The sequence below is a fragment of the Gymnodraco acuticeps genome, unplaced genomic scaffold, assembly GCF_902827175.1.
Source record: "Gymnodraco acuticeps unplaced genomic scaffold, fGymAcu1.1, whole genome shotgun sequence".
NCBI classification, from domain to species: Eukaryota; Metazoa; Chordata; class Actinopteri; order Perciformes; family Bathydraconidae; genus Gymnodraco; species Gymnodraco acuticeps.
In genome coordinates this window covers 135,724-154,173 of record NW_022990428.1, presented here as the reverse complement: position 1 = coordinate 154,173, position 18,450 = coordinate 135,724, and the positions used below count along the sequence as shown (strand labels likewise).

The following is an 18,450-nucleotide window of genomic DNA, read 5'->3' as shown; positions in this document are numbered from 1 at the left end:
AGTTGTAGGATGGCCGAAGACACTACACTACCCATAATCCCCAGCTATCGTTTAGGACTACAGTCCCTGTGATTAATCTTCAAGGTCTGGGATTGGATGTTGGAGTGACAGTGCGCCAAGGTTACGCCGAGCGTCAAACAGCTGTTTGAAATGGAACGAAACCAGGCCAGACTATCGAAAACTGGAATCGAACGCCCCCCCAGAACTACACAGTACACTATTGTGTTTCGCAAAATGTTCTATGGGACGTCTCTACTGAACGTTTTCGTTTTTCCCACAATTAGAAGTTGCCAGTATTAAACACATTGGTGTTATCAAATGTAAAACATATAATTAATAAATGGGTGAAAATTGCTGTCCATAATGCGCAGCATTAATATATAGCATTAATATATACCCACATGACAGCTCATTGTTACTTTGTAATTCTACTCCACTACAATTCAGAGGTTAATCTGGTATTTTTACTCCACTACACTTATTTGAGTTACTTTGCAGATTCTGATTAATGATGTGAAATATAAACAACCCTTAAATCAGACTTTAGTTACACCTGAGTAAAATTCAGGTAAGGTGATTGTCAAGTGCCAACAATCAGGAGAGATATTTGATAGTTGGTGCTTGAGAAGACTAAACATGTATCTGCAATTGACATGAATGGAAACGAGTAATAAAGTATATTCATTACTCGTTATTCTCTACTAATAGTTAATTAAAGACTGTATATTATGGCTATTTTGCACATCCCTTTCAAGATTTCAAGATTTTCAAAGGTTTATTGACATATCATATACACAACTACGGTGTAGTTATGCAATGAATGAAAAACTTGGCTCACAGGTTCCTCAACAGTGCATTACAAGACATCTATATCAATATGTGTGTCCCTCCACCATTAAACTGTCATATTCTGCACATTTCTTATTCTATCTATCTACATAAGAGTATAATTCATATGTATAATATCAGTTAAAATAAGTGCTTCAACATAGTTAACATTGCAGGAAAGCAATATATTAGACGTTAAGTACTTTGTCAGGCTTAATATTTATCTGTAGATAGATACCCCCAACGTTTTTTTCTTATTTAAAAGAAGACCTTAATCTGTTATTTAATGTTTAAATAAAGGTTAATTCGTTTTTCTGTTTTGCACCTCCTCCTATTAATATCTTTGTACATCCTGCACTAAACTGTTTTATTGTAGAGATCACTTATAGTATCTTCTTGATTTTTTATATTCTATATTTTTATCACAGACCTTCTACTTTCTCCCTCTGAAAGTATGTACTCTTAATATTTATATTAATCAAATATAACACATAAAAACAATAATTCAATAACGTGCTTTAACCACTAGGTGGTGCACACAAGGTACACACAGCCATAATAACTTTGTATTATTAGTGTTGGACACTTGTATGTACAACATCTGAAGATGTGTAGTTTTATTCATGCTTTCACATAATCAGACTCAGTATTTACATTCTTACATTCAAAATTCAATCCAATTCACATCAGTAATATCTTTAAAAACTACAAGTCCTTTTATATCAGCTGTGCACCGTTATGGTGTAAATATAACCTAAATTATAAATTATATAAAATGTAAAAGTCAGCCGAATTAGTGTTGATACTGCAAGGAGACGTATTGTGTGAAGAAAAATTGAAGATGTTGTTTAATTGTTGAAATATTTATGATCCACGTCAAGTATTCAGTTTCGGCGGCATTTCTTCAGTTTTTCCAAAGGTCTTCTCATCAGGGCTCTATAAATAAAGAACTACGGCAGATCTGTAATATTTAATGCAGCCGAACCGTGTATTACAATGCCGTTATGTGATGACTTTCAAAGAGAAAAGCAAGAGCACTCGGAATTAAGTATTATTTTATTCTTTTAAAATGTTTTCCGGATTTCATATAATATAAACTACAAATCCCAGCATGCATTGCGGCTAAAACATCCAATCAGCGTAGCTGAGGATTTTGGGTAATCGCTCGAAATGCCTACGTCTGTTTCCGGTTATTTTTATTTTGAAATTCAGTTCCTGACGAACGCCAAAAAAGCCCGAGATTATGGAATTAAACCAATAAATAAAAGCAAGGATAATTGTGTTTTGTTGGTGAGTAAATAACAGTGTGCTATTTTGAAAAGAATAACAAATTTGAAGGAAAAAAAGATTTAAAAAATACGAGGCTCTGAGCCCCATTTATTTTCCTCACAGACAACACTAAAGGTCTAAAATAAAGACCTAAATGAATATTTGGGATGTTCTTGCCTTTAGATTCTCCCAATAAGTCCAAAAAAACACATTTCCACCAAAAAAACGTTAGCAACCATGAATGTGTACACATTCATGAAGTAATCTTCGTCATAACTAGCAAACTAAACATCATGTACATGTACTGCACAAATAATCAGAAATAAAAACTCATTACTCGCATAAAATGACATCAAAACGCATTTTAATGGCCAAATGAACCTTAAAATAGGCATTTTCCACCGAGAATAACACGAAGGTCGGCCATTGTTGTTGATCACGTGGTCTGGGAGCTGTTGCAGCGTCCATAGCAACCACCTTAGCAACCATGAATGTGTACACATTCATGAAGTAATCTTCGTCATAACTAGCAAACTAAATATCATGTACATGTACTGCACAAATAATCAGAAATAGCAACTCATATTAATTGCATAAAATGACATCAGAACGCATTTTATTGGCCAAATGAACCTTAAAACAGACATTTTCCACCGAGAATAACACGAAGGTCGGCCATTGTTGTTGATCACGTGGTCTATGAAGGTCTATGGGACGCCCTGCCCATAGAAGCCTGACGGTCAAGGGGTCCGCTGTCCGCAATGAAGGTCTATGGGACGCCTTGCCCGTAGAAGCCTGACGGGCAATCATGTTGCGCGCACTATCCGTGCTGAGTGTGAATCAGAATACCTTTATTAGTCCCACAGAGGGGAAATGTGCATCGTTACAGCAGGAAAGAGCCACATACAGCTTAATGTTACCTATGTTAATTAAGTGTGCTGACTTTTCTATAATGTCCCACTGTCTGGCTACCTGCATAAAGTCAAGTGCTCTGCGCACTTGTCGGTGAAATGTCGCTCCTCTGTTTTCATTGAAACTGCTCCTTATATCCGTTAGCGCAGCTAGCTAGCACCAGATGCTAACAACAACAATACACGTAAGGTGTGCGCGTTCTCTCTATCTCGCTCGCGCCACACATACACACACCCTCCCGGTCCTCCCGATGGCCCGCCCTGGCCTGCCGGTGAGCGTGGAAGTGTGGTCTGCCGCAAGCTGACGGCAGGAGCGGGGCTGTCAGCATCAGCTTGTAGATGGTATTTTAAACTCGATGCGCTCTGAAACTACGGGGCGGCCGAGGACAATAAATACACATGCGTTAATCGCGTTAAAATAATTAGTGGCGTGAAAAATTTGTTTGCGTTAACGCGTTAAAAAAATGGACAGCCCTAGTCAGAAGTGATGCAATTACTGAAAAAATTACTAGTGGGAATGCTTTATGCTGAAAAGCTGACGCTAAACTGCTATGCTGAAATGTAATGTGTAAGAAGAAAGTGAAGAATTTAGATTGAAATGATACATGAACACTGGGGGCTTGAATGTGTGATGAGAGAAGAAAAGAAAGTAAAAAGACTTGGAAAAGCAGCAGAATATTTGAACTGCAAACTTTTGAACTAACTTGATGGCGAATGATCTGTCGCCATGCCAACGGCATTTGATGACATCCCATAATACGCTTAGATGCGTTGATGGCTGCATCGTTACCAAACCTGTGAAGTTTTGGGCTGTTTGGAGCATTTTCACTGAAGTTATGAGAAAACCGTGTTTCATGGCGAGCATTGTGTTGCCATGGCAACGGCATTTGAAGTAATCTCAAAACTGTCACGCACGCACGCACGCACACACACACACACACACATACCATGTATACATCACTTCAGGGGACATTACATTGACTTACATGCATTTCCTGGAGACTTATCCTAACCATAACCAACACATGCCTAACCCTAACCCTAACCCTTACCCTATCCCTTACCCTTAACCTTACCCTAACCCTAATCCTAAACCTAACCAAGTCTTCACCCTAAAATTAATGATTCCCCTCATGGGGACCTCCAATTTGTCCCCATAAGGGAGGCGAGTCCCCACACGTGACTGTGTAAACAGATTTAGGTCCCCACCAGTATAGTAATGCTAGGCCACACACACAGTGGCGGTTCTAGACCAATTTCACTGGGGGGCCAGTTATTTTCTGAGGGCGGCACAATAAATGCAGGACGAAAAAGAGAACTAGACAGTATGAAGTAATTGGGCATAAGAAAACAATGCAATACAGTATTTCTTTCAGTACACTTATTTATTTCAGATAGATCTTATAGTTATTACTGTTAAGTTATAGTACCATTTTTGCACTAACACCATATCATATTTATATAAAAATAAAGGCAATGAACAGTTACATCTCTACTTTACATAAGGGTGTCTGCATCCCAGGCTGTTGTTTCCTTCCCAAAATCTCACATTACAGCAACAAAATCCTGCGGTTTTTGGCAAACCGATCAACAAGTTTACGCAACAAGAGTACCAGAAAATATACATTTTTAAATCCACAGAAAAGGATTTAATGTAAAAGTCTACAAATCTTAAATGTTGACTTTAAATGAAATAAAATACATGGATATAGATAGAAAACATAGATTTCAGATGTATTATTTCCCATAAGCACAGACACGTAGGCTATTTAACAAACATGAAGACTGAATACAGAATGCACACCTGTTCTACACGCGCACTAATCAGTTTCGTCTATTCCGTCACATTTCTAATAAACATAAAACAGTGATATCTGGAAAACACACAGATTTACATATAAAAATAAAGGCAATGAACAGTTACATCTCTACTTTACATAAGGGTGTCTGCATCCCAGGCTGTAGTTTGCTTCCCAAAATGTCACATTACAGCAACAAAATCCTGCGGTCTTTGTGATGTTTGGCAAACCGATCAACAAATAAGTCAAGATTCAAAGCCTTTGACCTCCTTGACTCAATACTAAGCAGACCCAGATTGCTCAGTCTCTCATCAGTTATGGTGGATCTGAGAAAAGTTTTGACCAGCTTCAATGTAGACAAACTACGCTCACAGGAAGCAGAACTGACTGGGATTGCGACTGCTATTTTGCAGAGTCTGAAGAGCTCAAAAAACACTTCTTTATAAGGTTCAATGAACTTGTGACGGAGCGGATCACATGAGTGACTCACTCCGCCACTGACAGCCGACACACACACACACACACACACACACACACACACACACACACACACACACACACACACACACACACACACACACACACACACACACACACACACACACACACACACACACACACACACACACACACACACACACACACACACACACACACACACAACACACCAAACATTTCGGAGAAAAGACGGAGCTGCATCACTTCCGTGTTTTAAATTCCTGCTATGAACCATGCAATTATTTATTATTTATTTTGTGTTTATTAATTATGGGGAATGACTGTTAAGAGGTAGTTAACCTGTGTATGTTTGGTGCAGATAGTTTCCTCATGTTTGAGGAAATTACATTTATGTTGAAATGTGGTTTGGAGTTTAATTGTTGTCACCTGTTGACGGTAAGCCTGGTGGGAGGGGCTATGGGTTAATAAGGGACGGGTTTGGCCCTGGAAGGGAACTCGGGGAATGTTGCAGAGAAGGCAACAGCTGGGACGTGTTCGAGAGATCGTTGCAGAGAAGGCAACAGCTGAACACGTTTACTCTCCGGGAATTATGAACGGTCTGATTTGGACGTTTTTTTCGTTTTTCTAACTTGTGCTGGTTCGCTATTTTGTTGTTGTTGCTGAAAATAAAGTTTTGGAGCTTACCCAACCGACTAGGCCAGTGTTTTCGGACGGACAATTTGAACCCCGTCACAGAACTGAACAAGCTCCACTGTACTATCAGGTCTCTGCATCCCAGTCTTTATTTTCCTATCTAAATTTCTGCTGAACTGATGTAGCTCATGCCCCAAGTCCTCAATATTTGCACCATACAACGGAGCAAATAAAAACAGAGTTGTTTCCTTCAGAAATGCATCACTTTTGGGGTTAAGAGCTTGGATGCTATTCATCATGTCACAGTTTGTGTCTATTAAGCTCATTGAGCATCTGATCAATGACAGGGTAGAAAAAGGCTGTACGAAACCCGTGTTTATCTTGTTCTGTCTCTCTCTGTCCAACAGTAGTCAGTACGAAGCTTTCAGCAAGTTTAGAGCTCAGTCTTTTTTGTCGTTTTGCTGCTGGCTGTATTGCTGTATCACATTGCTCAGAAATGTTCAACACTTCATCCCACAAGTTATCAAAAAATGACTCCTGCCTGAAGTCATTCAATGTCTGAACTAAAGATCCAACTAAATCCACAGCCTTTGAAAGGTCAAGGGATGAAGACTGTAACATGTCAGAGAGAAATGTTGTTTCTGCAAACACTTTACGGAGTGTTACAAGATGCACAATGAATTCTAGATCCAACTGTGCCAGCAGACCACGTGCCTCAATAGATCTCTCACCATTGCGTTCTTGGGCTATGTCTTGCAGTACTCGCTTGAGGGCCGGTAATCTATCCATAATGTTAATGTTTCCATTATGCTACAATGATGGGGAGTTGTCTTTTCTCTTACTGTGCCACAGAACAACACAAACACTTGTATTTGTATTGTTATTATTTTTAAAGTAAAGTAACTTGTTACTTTTACAAATTAGTAACTAATAAAGTAACTAGTTACTTTTTGAGAGCAGTAACTATAACTATTACTAGTTACTTTTTAAAAGTAACTTGCCCAACACTGGTAATAAATAATAATTTTTTCATTTTTTTCACTTTTCATTTTTAGGGGGGCCACAGGGGGGTCAGAGGCCAGTGTTAGGGGGGCACTGGCCCCCATGCCCCCCCTAGAACCGCCCCTGCACACACACACACATTTTGCAACATCTTCACTGCAAGACCGTTTGAGTGTAGCAGCTGGTATACACCATACCATGTTAACAAACATCGCGGCGCATGAGGGCAAAGATTCGGAGTCACGTGAAGTCACGTTATTGGTTGAATTTTTTTAACAGGGCGTTTTACATCCAATCACATCCCCAGCAACAGCCGTGGTCTCGACCATGGATTCAGGGGCGCCGTAAGCATGGATGTATAATAAGAACTGGATACAGCGTGGGAGGCGGGGCCTCATTCATTCCTATGAGAGTTGCTCATTGGCGCATGATGATAAAATGGCCCAACTTTTGAGAGAGCGAAACGTCACAGATTACCCGGCATGCCTGAGAAGTACCCGTATGTGCGCTCATAGAGCATGCGCAACTTTAACCAAAATGCTCGTTCACATCAAGCACATCAATTTGCGTACACGTAACAGCACCGCGCGTTCATGACAGCATGGTAATGGATGGTTATTATGATGGATATGATATTAACGAGGCGGCAGTTAGCAGCTAGCGGCTAGCTAGTAATTATGCTAATATACACATCAATCGTTATGTACTTCTATTACGCTGTAACAGGATCTAGTGATATCCAACAGAGCTTCATTTAGCATGAAATAATTATTGCACTGTATATATATATATATATATACAGTGCAATAAGAAGCTACAGGGACCTTAATCTAACGTCGGTAATATTACATTACATTACATTACATTACATTGCATTTAGCTGACGCTTTTATCCAAAGCGACTTACAATAAGTGCGTTCGTCCAACAAAATACAACTTGAAGAAAACAGAATCATAAAAGTACATCAGGTTTCATAGAGAAAAAACATTTCAAGTGCTACTCAACTGGCTTTAGAAAAGCCAGTCCTTTATTAGTATAAAAGTGCTTCGTTAATAGTTCTATCGCTCGAAGTGGAGTCGAAAGAGATGAGTTTTCAGTTTGCGCCGGAAGATGTGCAAGCTATCTGCCGTCCTGATGTCAATGGGGAGCTCATTCCACCATCCTGGAGCCAGGACAGCAAACCCACGTGTTTTCGCCGTTGGGAACTTGGGTCCCCCTCGCAGCGAGGGCGCAGCGAGTCGTTTGGCTGATGCAGAGCGTAGTGAACGCGCTGGGGTGTACGGTTTAACCATGTCCTGGATGTACGAAGGGCCAGATCCATTCGCAGCATGGTAAGCAAGTACCAGTGTCTTGAAGTGGATTCTAGCAGTTACCGGAAGCCAGTGAAGCGAGCGTAGGAGCGGAGTGGTGTGGGAAAATTTAGGAAGGTTGAAGACCAGACGAGCTGCTGCATTCTGGATGAGCTGCAGAGGTCGGATGGCACATGCAGGTAGACCAGCCAGGAGGGAGTTGCAGTAGTCTAGGCGTGAGATGACGAGAGCCTGGACCAGAACCTGAGTCGCTTTCTGTGTCAGCTGGGGACGTATCCTCCTGATGTTGTAAAGCGTGTATCTGCAGCAACGGGTTGTAGCAGCGATGTTTGCAGTGAAGGACAGGTTGTTGTCTAGGGTCACACCCAGATTCCTTGCAGTCTGAGTCGGGGAAACAACTGAGGTGCCGATGTTGATTGTTAGGTCAAGAGTGGGACAATCTTTTCCCGGAAGGAAGAGCAGCTCAGTCTTGTCAAGGTTGAGTTTGAGGTGATGAGCAGACATCCACTGAGAGATGTCAGCTAGACAAGCAGAGATGCGTGCGACGACCTGGGTCTCTGAGCGGGGCAAGGACAGAATTAATTGGGTGTCATCAGCATAGCAGTGGTAAGAAAAACCATGCGGGCTAATGACTGATCCGAGCGAGTTTGTGTACAGGGAGAAGAGGAGGGGACCAAGAACAGAGCCCTGAGGGACCCCTGTAGTTAATTGACAAGGGTCGGACTCAGACCCTCTCCAAGTCACCCTGTAGGTACGGTCTTTCAGGTATGAGGTGAGGAGGGAAAGTGCAGAGCCTGAAACTCCAAGTTTTTGGAGAGTGCGAAGGAGGATCTGATGATTCACCGTGTCGAATGCAGCATGTATTTAATACAACATTTACGGTACAAGATTTAATCATACAGCCCATGTAGTATAATATTTTACAAATGATGAATTACAGCAAACATGTGCAATATATCCATTATTACAGCTCCGTGGGATGGCAGTAAGGCGATATGGGTCCGTACTTATTGTGCATCCATGGGTAAAGACAAACGCATGTAGTGCTGAACACATAACATGAACGTGCCGGGCGGCGCGGTCCGGTGGGTTAGATGCGCGTTCATAATGCAGAGGGAAATAACTCTCAGAATAATGTTATTAGCACATTTTTACAACTTGAGGAATGAATGTTTTTAATAAGGGCTATACAAGTGTTCATACTGGGTTGTTTATTTAGTTTAAAAAAATGATCCAACGATTTACAGACCACTCTTTCCCCATGTAAGTCAATGGGAAAAAGTGTGTCCGGGCCTGGCAACCAAACGGACGTGTAGTACCGCCGTTTGGCCACCACGAATATTTTCATCTGAGTCCGGCGCACTTCCTGGGGGCTTGGCCGTAAGGGGGTGAAAAGTTAGGACGATTCTAAGGGCCCTTGACTGACAGGGGCCCCAAACATTTTTAGAACATTAAGAAAACAAATGTAATTTCATCAATCATCAATAATTAACATTAATATAACGTCTTATTGATAATGTACTCACTAAACTTACGATTCATTTAACTTATTTTCTTCCAAAAGTTAATTATCCAAAGCATCGAACACCCCCCTCTATTTACATGTAATGGTTTGGTCCTGCCTCCAAACGCTGTGCGGCTACGCACTTTCTGGCAGAGAGTGAGAGCATGTGAGGAGGGATGCTAGTACTTATGTGTGTACACTCTAAAAACGAATTCAGGCGACCTTTCACCTCCACTTAATTAAATGCATGGTTGCAAGATAAAAATGTGAGTTCAATCAATAGGATACGGCTGTAATAGGCCTAAGGCCTTTTAGTCGCTCATAAATAAATGAGTAGATCACTGATTATTTATTTACTATGGATGCTGGCAACAGTCACATAGTCCAAAGTGAAGGTGATGTTTGACCAGTAGTGATCGAGGCGGGATTTGAGACAGTTAACCGTCTTGGATGTGACAACGCTTTCTGGCAGATCATTCCACAAGTCAACCACACGCAGGCTGAAAAAGTTGCGGCGGATAGCCAGTCTTGAGTACTGTTTCTTCAACTTGAGGCAGTGTCCACAAGTCCTGGTGTTATAATCCCGTTGTAGTGGGCATGATGTTTTGTAGATGTTGTGGAGATATTTGAAAACTTCGATCATATCTCCCCTCGCCCTTCTATAATACATACTCGGGATTTTAAGACGTTGCAGTCGTTCTTGATATGGTAGGTCCTTTAGTTCTGGAACCAGCTTCGTTGCCCTTCTCTGTATTTTCTCGATGAGCTCAGCATCCTTTTTGTACATGGGGGACCAAGCGACATTCCCATACTCGAGGAGTGGCCGTACAAGAGAGATGTATAAACTACGTACTACGTCAGAGTCCAAATAAGTGTATGATCTGCGGATCATTGCTAGGATACCATTGGCTTTGTTACTTGACGGATATGGTCACTAAATGTCAGGGTATTGTCAACATTCACACCGAGGTCCTTTTCATTCTGAGTCTCGGATAGATTTATAGTGTTTGAATTATCACCCATATTATACTCATATTTTTTATTCAGAAAACCTAAGTGCATTACTTTGCACTTTGCTGCATTGAATTTGAGCTGCCAACACTCGGACCATCTTTGTATTTCTCTGAGATCTGACTGGAGTTTTTCTGCATCCTCTTTACACTTAATTTCCTTGAAGACTTTAGTATCATCTGCAAACATCTGGACCCTGGAGCTCACATTATCGGGTAGGTCGTTGATATAGAGGACAAACAGTGCAGGACCCAGGACACTACCTTGTGGAATTCCACTGAGAACTGGGCACCATCCAGATGGTTTCCCGTTAACAAAGACTCTCTGTCGCCTGTTTTTGAGAAAGTCTGAGATCCAGGTGAGTATGTCTCCACGGATACCATACCCATAGAGCTTATTCAGTAATCTTTTGTGAGGTACAGTATCAAATGCTTTCTGGAAATCCAAATAAATGGCATCGAGACTTCCTCTTTCGTCAAGGGTACGAGACCATATGTCAAGGCAGGCCAGGAGTTGGGTTGAACAGGATCTGCCCTGGACGAAGCCGTGTTGGCGGTCTGATAATAGGTTGTTTGAGTCAAGATGTTCTATGACGGCATCACGCACCAAGGATTCAAGGAGTTTGCATACTACTGCTGTAAGGCTGACAGGCCTATAGTTTCCAGGATTGCTTCGGTCACCTTTTTTGAATATAGGAGTTACATGACCATCCTTCCAAGGCTGTGGTACCACACCTTCATCAAGCGATTTTTTAAATATGGTAAGTAAGGGTTTATCTAGTTCGTCACACAGTTCTTTGAGAATCCTGGGATAGATGCCATCCGGTCCTGATGCTTTTGAGGCCTCTAAGTTCGATAGTTTTTTATGGATGTCCTTAGATGTGAAGTCCAATTTATTTAGTGTAGTATTAAAGAGTTAATTGATTTAGATAAACATTTTAAGTTGCAAACATTAATTTATAAGTTGTGTTGACGTAATAATGTTGGTAATTAAATCAACTTAATATTGTGTGTAATTTGAACTGTAATTTCTGCGTTAATTGACTTAAAACTAAATTCAAGTTGTAGTAAGTAATGCAATTGGCTTGATAACTTAATTGTTCTACACCTTGAGTTAAGGATTTCAAGTCCACTCCCACTTAACATGCCTGGACAAGTTCCGGCAGTTAAGACAAATAGAAATACTATACAAAGAACATTTTTAAGGTGAGTGTCATCTTGTGTCATTCAAATAGATAGCCTTGTAGTTGCACTGTAGGCAAATTGCTGTTTGACCAAAATTAGCAGCCTTTGAACTGTGGATAGTTCTTTGAGAGGGTACAAAGTACTCGAGGCTGCTGTGAGAGTAAAAATACTTTAGTTACTATTGTGTTATAACTTTTTATTAAAAAAAAAATCTCGGTGAAGCAGATCAAGGACATGCTTCTTGAGGTAGGATCGTTATTTAGAGTTGTCATTGAAATGCAAATTGTTGGCAGTCACCCATTCAGAATATATTAATTTAGGTTATTTCTCTTTTTGTCCCTTTTTCAAAAAGAGCACAATACAATTGAAGTATGCAGAGAACTTTAGCCATCCGCTGCCTTGTCGTGTACCTTGGAGAAAAGGAAGAGGACCTTTTCAAGGAGTTTAGCGGCGTAATTAAAAATCTTGAAATAACATAAAATCCATGGCACAGGATAAAAGCACTGCTCTCTGTCAGTTACATTTTGAAGCACTTTTGGCCACACCCCAATCAATAATATCTTAGCAACGTTCAGCATGGATAGGTGTTGACAGCAATGGCATGGGAAAAGGATTGTGTAACATTTGAAAAGTGGCTTCTGCTCTTCTCTTAACCAGTTCACATATTGTATGGAACCTGCAAAAAAGATGAGAAGATACACTAAAACTTGCACGGTTGTGATTGAAAAAATCTGTCCACATGCATTTAAACACTAGGCAAAGTACTCAAAAGCACCTCTGTGTGTCTTCAGGACCACATTGCCATGACGACACACACATGCAGACTCAATAGGTGAAAACAATAGCAGCGTTGCTTTAGCACAGTGGTTCTCAAACTTTTTCGGTCAGGCCCCCCCTTTGGAGAAAAAAAAAAGTCGGGCCCCCCCAACACAAATAGTCAGGCTCAGCGGCGGCGCCAGAGATTTCTTTTGGGGGTGCTGTGGGGTAGCTTGACCTTTCATAGAGCGTGCTCAAACATTTAGGGTTTCCCATTAATGTACCGGTCGCTACAGTGGAATTTTCTACTGCAACACTCCCCACGCACATACACTATGTACCCGCGACTGTTACAATGAAGGCTCGATATCAAGTCTCGGCATATAGGTGTAAGCAGGGGTAAAGTGCTATTTTTATAGGTGGTGTGTGGACCTCACATAGGGGGGTCCGGGGGCATGCTCCCCCGGGAAGATTTTTAAATATTGAAGTTGAAAGCATCAATCTGGTGCACTTTGAGAGCAAAATGAAGAGATCTATGAATACATCTCTCAACACCCAGATGAAACAGAATTGTAAACAGATTTACTATTTCTTTATGGATATTTTATAAATCACTCTTTTAAACTTTATTCTTGTTTTACTGTCATATAGTATTTCATAGCTGTTTTTCATGTATTCTCTTATTTTTTTATAACTATAATGATCATATAAACGTGTGCCTCGGAAATAATTGTTTACATTAATGGTGACCAAAACGTTTGAGACCCACTGAGATAACACTGAGAGTCCTTTAGCTCACTGAGACTCTCAGTCTGACAGGAGAGGACTCTCCTCCACTTTGTTGTTAAAAAAACTCCTTATATCCGTTAGCATAGCTCGCTAGCACCAGAAGCTAACATCAACGATCTCCGGTACCGGTGCGCTATCTCTCTCTCTCGTTCACGCACGCACACAAAATGGCTCGTTCCACACACACACACACACACACACACACACACACACACACACACACACACACACACACACACACACACACACACACACACACACACACACACACACACACACACACACACACACACACACACACACACACACACACACACACACACACACACACACACACACAGAGCCGAGCTTTAATGAAACACAGAGACCCAGACGTAATAGTACTGTATCATATTATTTTCGAATCAATAATTTTTCAAAGTATGATTTTTTTTTTTTTTTTATAATCTTTTTTTTTTTTTTAATAACAATTTTTCCTCCTGGTCTCTCGCGCCCCCCCTGTCATGCCTCTGCGCCCCCCTGGGGGGGCGCGCCCCCCACTTTGAGAACCACTGCTTTAGCAGCTGGTAATAATGGCTCTGAATTAGCTAAGAGTGACAGTTTAAAAAGTATGCAGTTACCTAATTCATTATCTCTTATGCGCTAACCTATTATTTAATGTGCTTCAAAAGGACATGAATATCGCCTTCATCGGTGACCGGTCCACCCCAGGATCTGACCATACGATGGCAACCATCGTGGTGGAGGGAAACAAATGAATGAGCAAGCATTCTGCGTTAAATGTGTTCATACTGTTTGAAATAATGACTGTCGGCTGTGTAAACATCTTTGTTACATCTTTTGTAACATGGATGTGTGTGATCTGCAGATTGGTGGCCATTGAGAGTTTGTTTCTGTAGTTTTACAAAGACTTTACAGATGTTACACATTTGGCACTGGTTTTAAATCTGCAAAGGCCTCTAACTTCGATGTGATGGCAGCATTTATTTGCTGTGTCCCCATGTCCCATGGTAATATGGTTAATGTGTTTATTTATTATTTGTGGGGCCATTTAAATTTGTGTTATTTCTCTTTTTTTTCAAGATTGAAATGAAGCGCAGCGCAAGTTCTTTCAGGAAGACTGGGTGTATATACATTCACTCCGCAGCTGCATATAATCAGCTCATCACAGGCGTTCTCTTTAACCTATTACATTTCACCTTATTCTCCAGCAGCCAATCACCGTGCTGCAGCCAAACTATAAAATGGTTCTCCTCTCTCCTGCAGTCAGCTGTGATTTCAGGTGTTCATGCACCTTATCATACTGTATGTGTCAATACATGTTCAAACAAAATAAATTCTCTCCTGATTGAAACAACATGTGTTGAAATAAACAACTGCAGTTCAAAATAAAAAGTGAATTGTCTAATATCTTTGTTGTGGAATTAATTATTTTCTTTCTTTAAAGGTAAAAACATGAAAAAGTTAAGAAAAAAAACTATTGAAAACAATATATTTGGAGCAACTTAATTTATAAATGTTTGTCAACTTAAAAACTTGTGTTCACAATGATGGTAATTAAGTACATACAACTTAAAATTTAAAGTTTAAATAATGTGGTAAAACTAGTTGGAACAACTTGATCTTTTGAGTAATCAACTTCAAAACTTGTGTTTATAATACCAATTATTAAGTAAGTGGTAATTAAAAACACCTCTGATTGTAGAGGAAAAGCCTTCTCCCCTAACTCAAATAACTTTGTTGCTTTAAGACACTTTCATTAGAAGTTGTTTTAACTCAATAAACATCGATGCAAACTGTTGCGTTGATTTTCTTTGTTGAGGCATTTGTTTTTAGAGTGTACGATGTCTCAACGACTAACAAAGTCAGGCTTTCAAGAAAGAAAAGAAAGGAGAGAAAGACAAGAGAGAGGGATTAAAGGGCGACAGTATGTCACCCAGTTTTTCAAAAGAAAAGGTGGGTGTGGTCCATGAGTGGTGGAAATTAGTCTGTTAGCTAAGCTTAGTCCATTGTAAATAATAATTGTAATGTTTTGCTGACATTAAAGGTGGGGTAGGTAAGTTTGAGAAAGCGGCTCGAGATACACGTGTTGTTATATTGCATGCAAATCCATACATCTGTGGAAGCCGTAGTACTGTAAAAAGCACGACCAATCATCTGAGCCGGCCCGGCTAAAGTAACTGGATGGCCTACCTGCCTGTCAGCCTTCCATCTGTGCACAAACTTATCTCGTGCCCTCATTGGTCATGTGCGTGTTCGTGTGTGTTGGAGGAGGGGCTCTGTAAGGAAGTCTGAAGGAAGTGGCAGATTTTTTCCGGTTGTGTATTTTCAAATTCTAGCGCACTCGAGCTGGTTTCTCCTAAATTATCTACCCCACCTTTAAGTACTGTTGAGCCTTCTGCTCATTCGCCCCGCGCCTCTGGAACTCCCTCCCAGATCAGCTGAGATCTGCCCCTTCCACCGAGGTCTTCAAAACCGGCCTTAAGACCCTCTTCTTTCGGCAGGCCTTCCAATAAACTTTGAGCATGGTACACCTGGAGTATTGCCATTTTTATCGCTATCTCCGACTTTTACTTTTGTACTCTATTTTTTTTAATTTTTTGATTTCTTATTATTATTACAATTATTTGTTTAATCTCTCAAAGTGTATCAGTATCCCTTGTTGTGAAGCACTTCGAGATTTGTCTTGGCAGATGAGAAGCGCTATATAAATTACATTTATTTATTTATTTTTATTTGTTAATATCTTCACAGAAAATGCAGAGGTTTTTCATTTCACTCCTCTTTTAGCTGACATGTAATACATGCAGGTACATTTTTAGCAGCTATTCATACTAAATCAGTTGTCCCTCCCCTGGTGCCAGGACCAACAGATCCATCTTTAGGCTCAGCAGCCCTGTCCCCCCATAAGGCTTTGCAGTCTTGCCATGCTGTCCATTGAAAGCCAGTTGGCTAGAAAGCTGGACTTCAAGGACTTGATCAGTGACTTTGCCTGTAAGAATGCTCTTGGTGAGTAAGGCTGAGCCAGGGCTCGTAATAACTGTTAAAGGGCAAGGCTATGGTAACGATATTGGATCACTACACACAAGATGCATGATGAGAAAAATACTTTTCATATTCATTTCCGTTTTGTTGTCCATTTACACTTTAATACCCGCTTATTTTGTAGTAGGCTATATTTAATTAAAAAAATCTGCTGCTTATGTTGTTTTTTTTGTTATAGCATTTTATAAATGATAATATTGGTGTTAATGTTCACTTTATTTTCAATGTTCCATTCAAAAATGTTATTAAAAAGGCATGTACACCATAAAAGATGACTATTGAGGTTTATTGTCAGGAATGTTAGTGTTATATCAAATAGTGAATTCTACTGCAGCAGAATGTTGCACGTCTGCACAGTGTTATATGTTCACCACTCAGAGTCAGTAAATATTGTGCAGTTAGTATTGGACTACAAGATAGATACAAGCCTGTACAGGTAGAATTATTTAAAGCATAAATGAGTGGGTTGGGTTCTGGAGGTGTGGTTACAGCATTGTGCTTGGTTGGCGTGGCCTGGGCCTGGTGGTGGTGGCCAATGTGATATCTTTTCATGGGGCCCAAAATCCCTGGCAGCCCCCCTGCATGGATGTATAATAAGAACGGTCTCGCTCGCTCTTGACACAAAATCTTGTGACCTTTAGGTCCAAGACCGAGACCGTTAAATGGTGGTCTCCAGACCACAACACAAGTTACAAGTTACTAAATCAGAATCAGAAAAGCTTGATCAGTCCCACAGAGGGACATTTTACAAAGTACTAAGTGCTGATACAAAGAGACTGTTTAAGCTGTTTAAAGTGGACTCTATATCATATGGTTATGTTGTTAGAGTTGGGTGGAGATTTCGTCTGAGTAGAGCTGAAGTTTTGTGTTAATCCTGCTTGTTGAAAGTGTAAATATAATCAGATGTACTCACCAGTGTTTGACAGAGACTCTGCTGTGTTGTTGAGAAAGATCTGATGAACTCAGTTTGTATTTTCTGTAGACAGAAATGGAGACTAGTCTCGGCTGCAGTGTGGCTGCCTCTCTGACTAACATAACTTTCGTTTCCTGAGTGTGATGTGTAAGCTCTCCTCTTTCCAGTGTAGCTCCTCCTCTCACTGCAGCTGGTTTGTTCCCTCCCTCTGATCTGCATGGGTGTTGAGAAATACCAGGTTTTCTCTGATAGTTAGGGAGCAAAGCTGGTGCTTTACAGATGGGAGGGATGAGGTGTGTCAAAATCTGTTAATCTTTATTATGATGAACGTTTTCAGTTACATTCATTTGAAACACATGTCATGAATGATATAATCTACATAGTTAAAGAATTATTTCCATTGTAGAACTTGAATTATACTGGTTTCCTGTCTCCCCCCATATCAACTACAAAAGACTGGTCCTTACTTACAAAGCCCTCCACCATCTGCCCCCCCCCCCCCCCCCCCCACCTCACTGACCTCCTCACCCCCTACCAACCCCAACGGTCCCTCAGATCGACCTCAGCCGGTCTCCTATCATCCCTAAACCCAAACTCTGCAGCTTCGGGGACATGTTTTATTAGTAATGAAGACAACGTACCTTCATCAAATGTACAACAAGTACAATATGTATCTACTCTAAAACAGAAATCTATATACAATAAAATAAACTAAAGGCTTTTAGACATTGAGTATGTAACATTAGTGATCATGATAACAAGGAAGAAGAGTGTTTTCTCTCAGGCAGCATCCCTCATGGATCATTATGGCATTTTGTTGCCTGAATTAAAGCAATCATATTATCCTGTTCTCACTTTTTCCTCGTGAGATATTGGGTCTCGATTGATGAGGTTGTTGCCTAATGCTGAAACATAACGTAATGTTAAGTGTCCTCAATGCTCTGTATACAAAAAGAGAAAAGTTATCTGCCAGTGATGGAACCTCTTAAATCAAGGTTACTTTACATTTTAAAGGAGCAGTTCAAGCCATGAACAA

At 40.5% G+C, this 18,450-nt stretch overlaps 1 protein-coding gene across 1 annotated transcript in view; it reads right to left on the bottom strand.

Annotated features, from left to right (window-relative positions):
- The window catches only part of LOC117551948, a 37,700-nt gene extending 20,151 nt beyond the window's left edge, over positions 1-17,549 (bottom strand). The window contains exon 1 of the mRNA XM_034225033.1: positions 17,415-17,549. The gene's annotated coding sequence lies outside the window, so the exon portion shown is untranslated. The remainder of the gene's footprint in view (positions 1-17,414) is intronic.
- Positions 17,550-18,450: the final 901 nt, after the last annotated feature.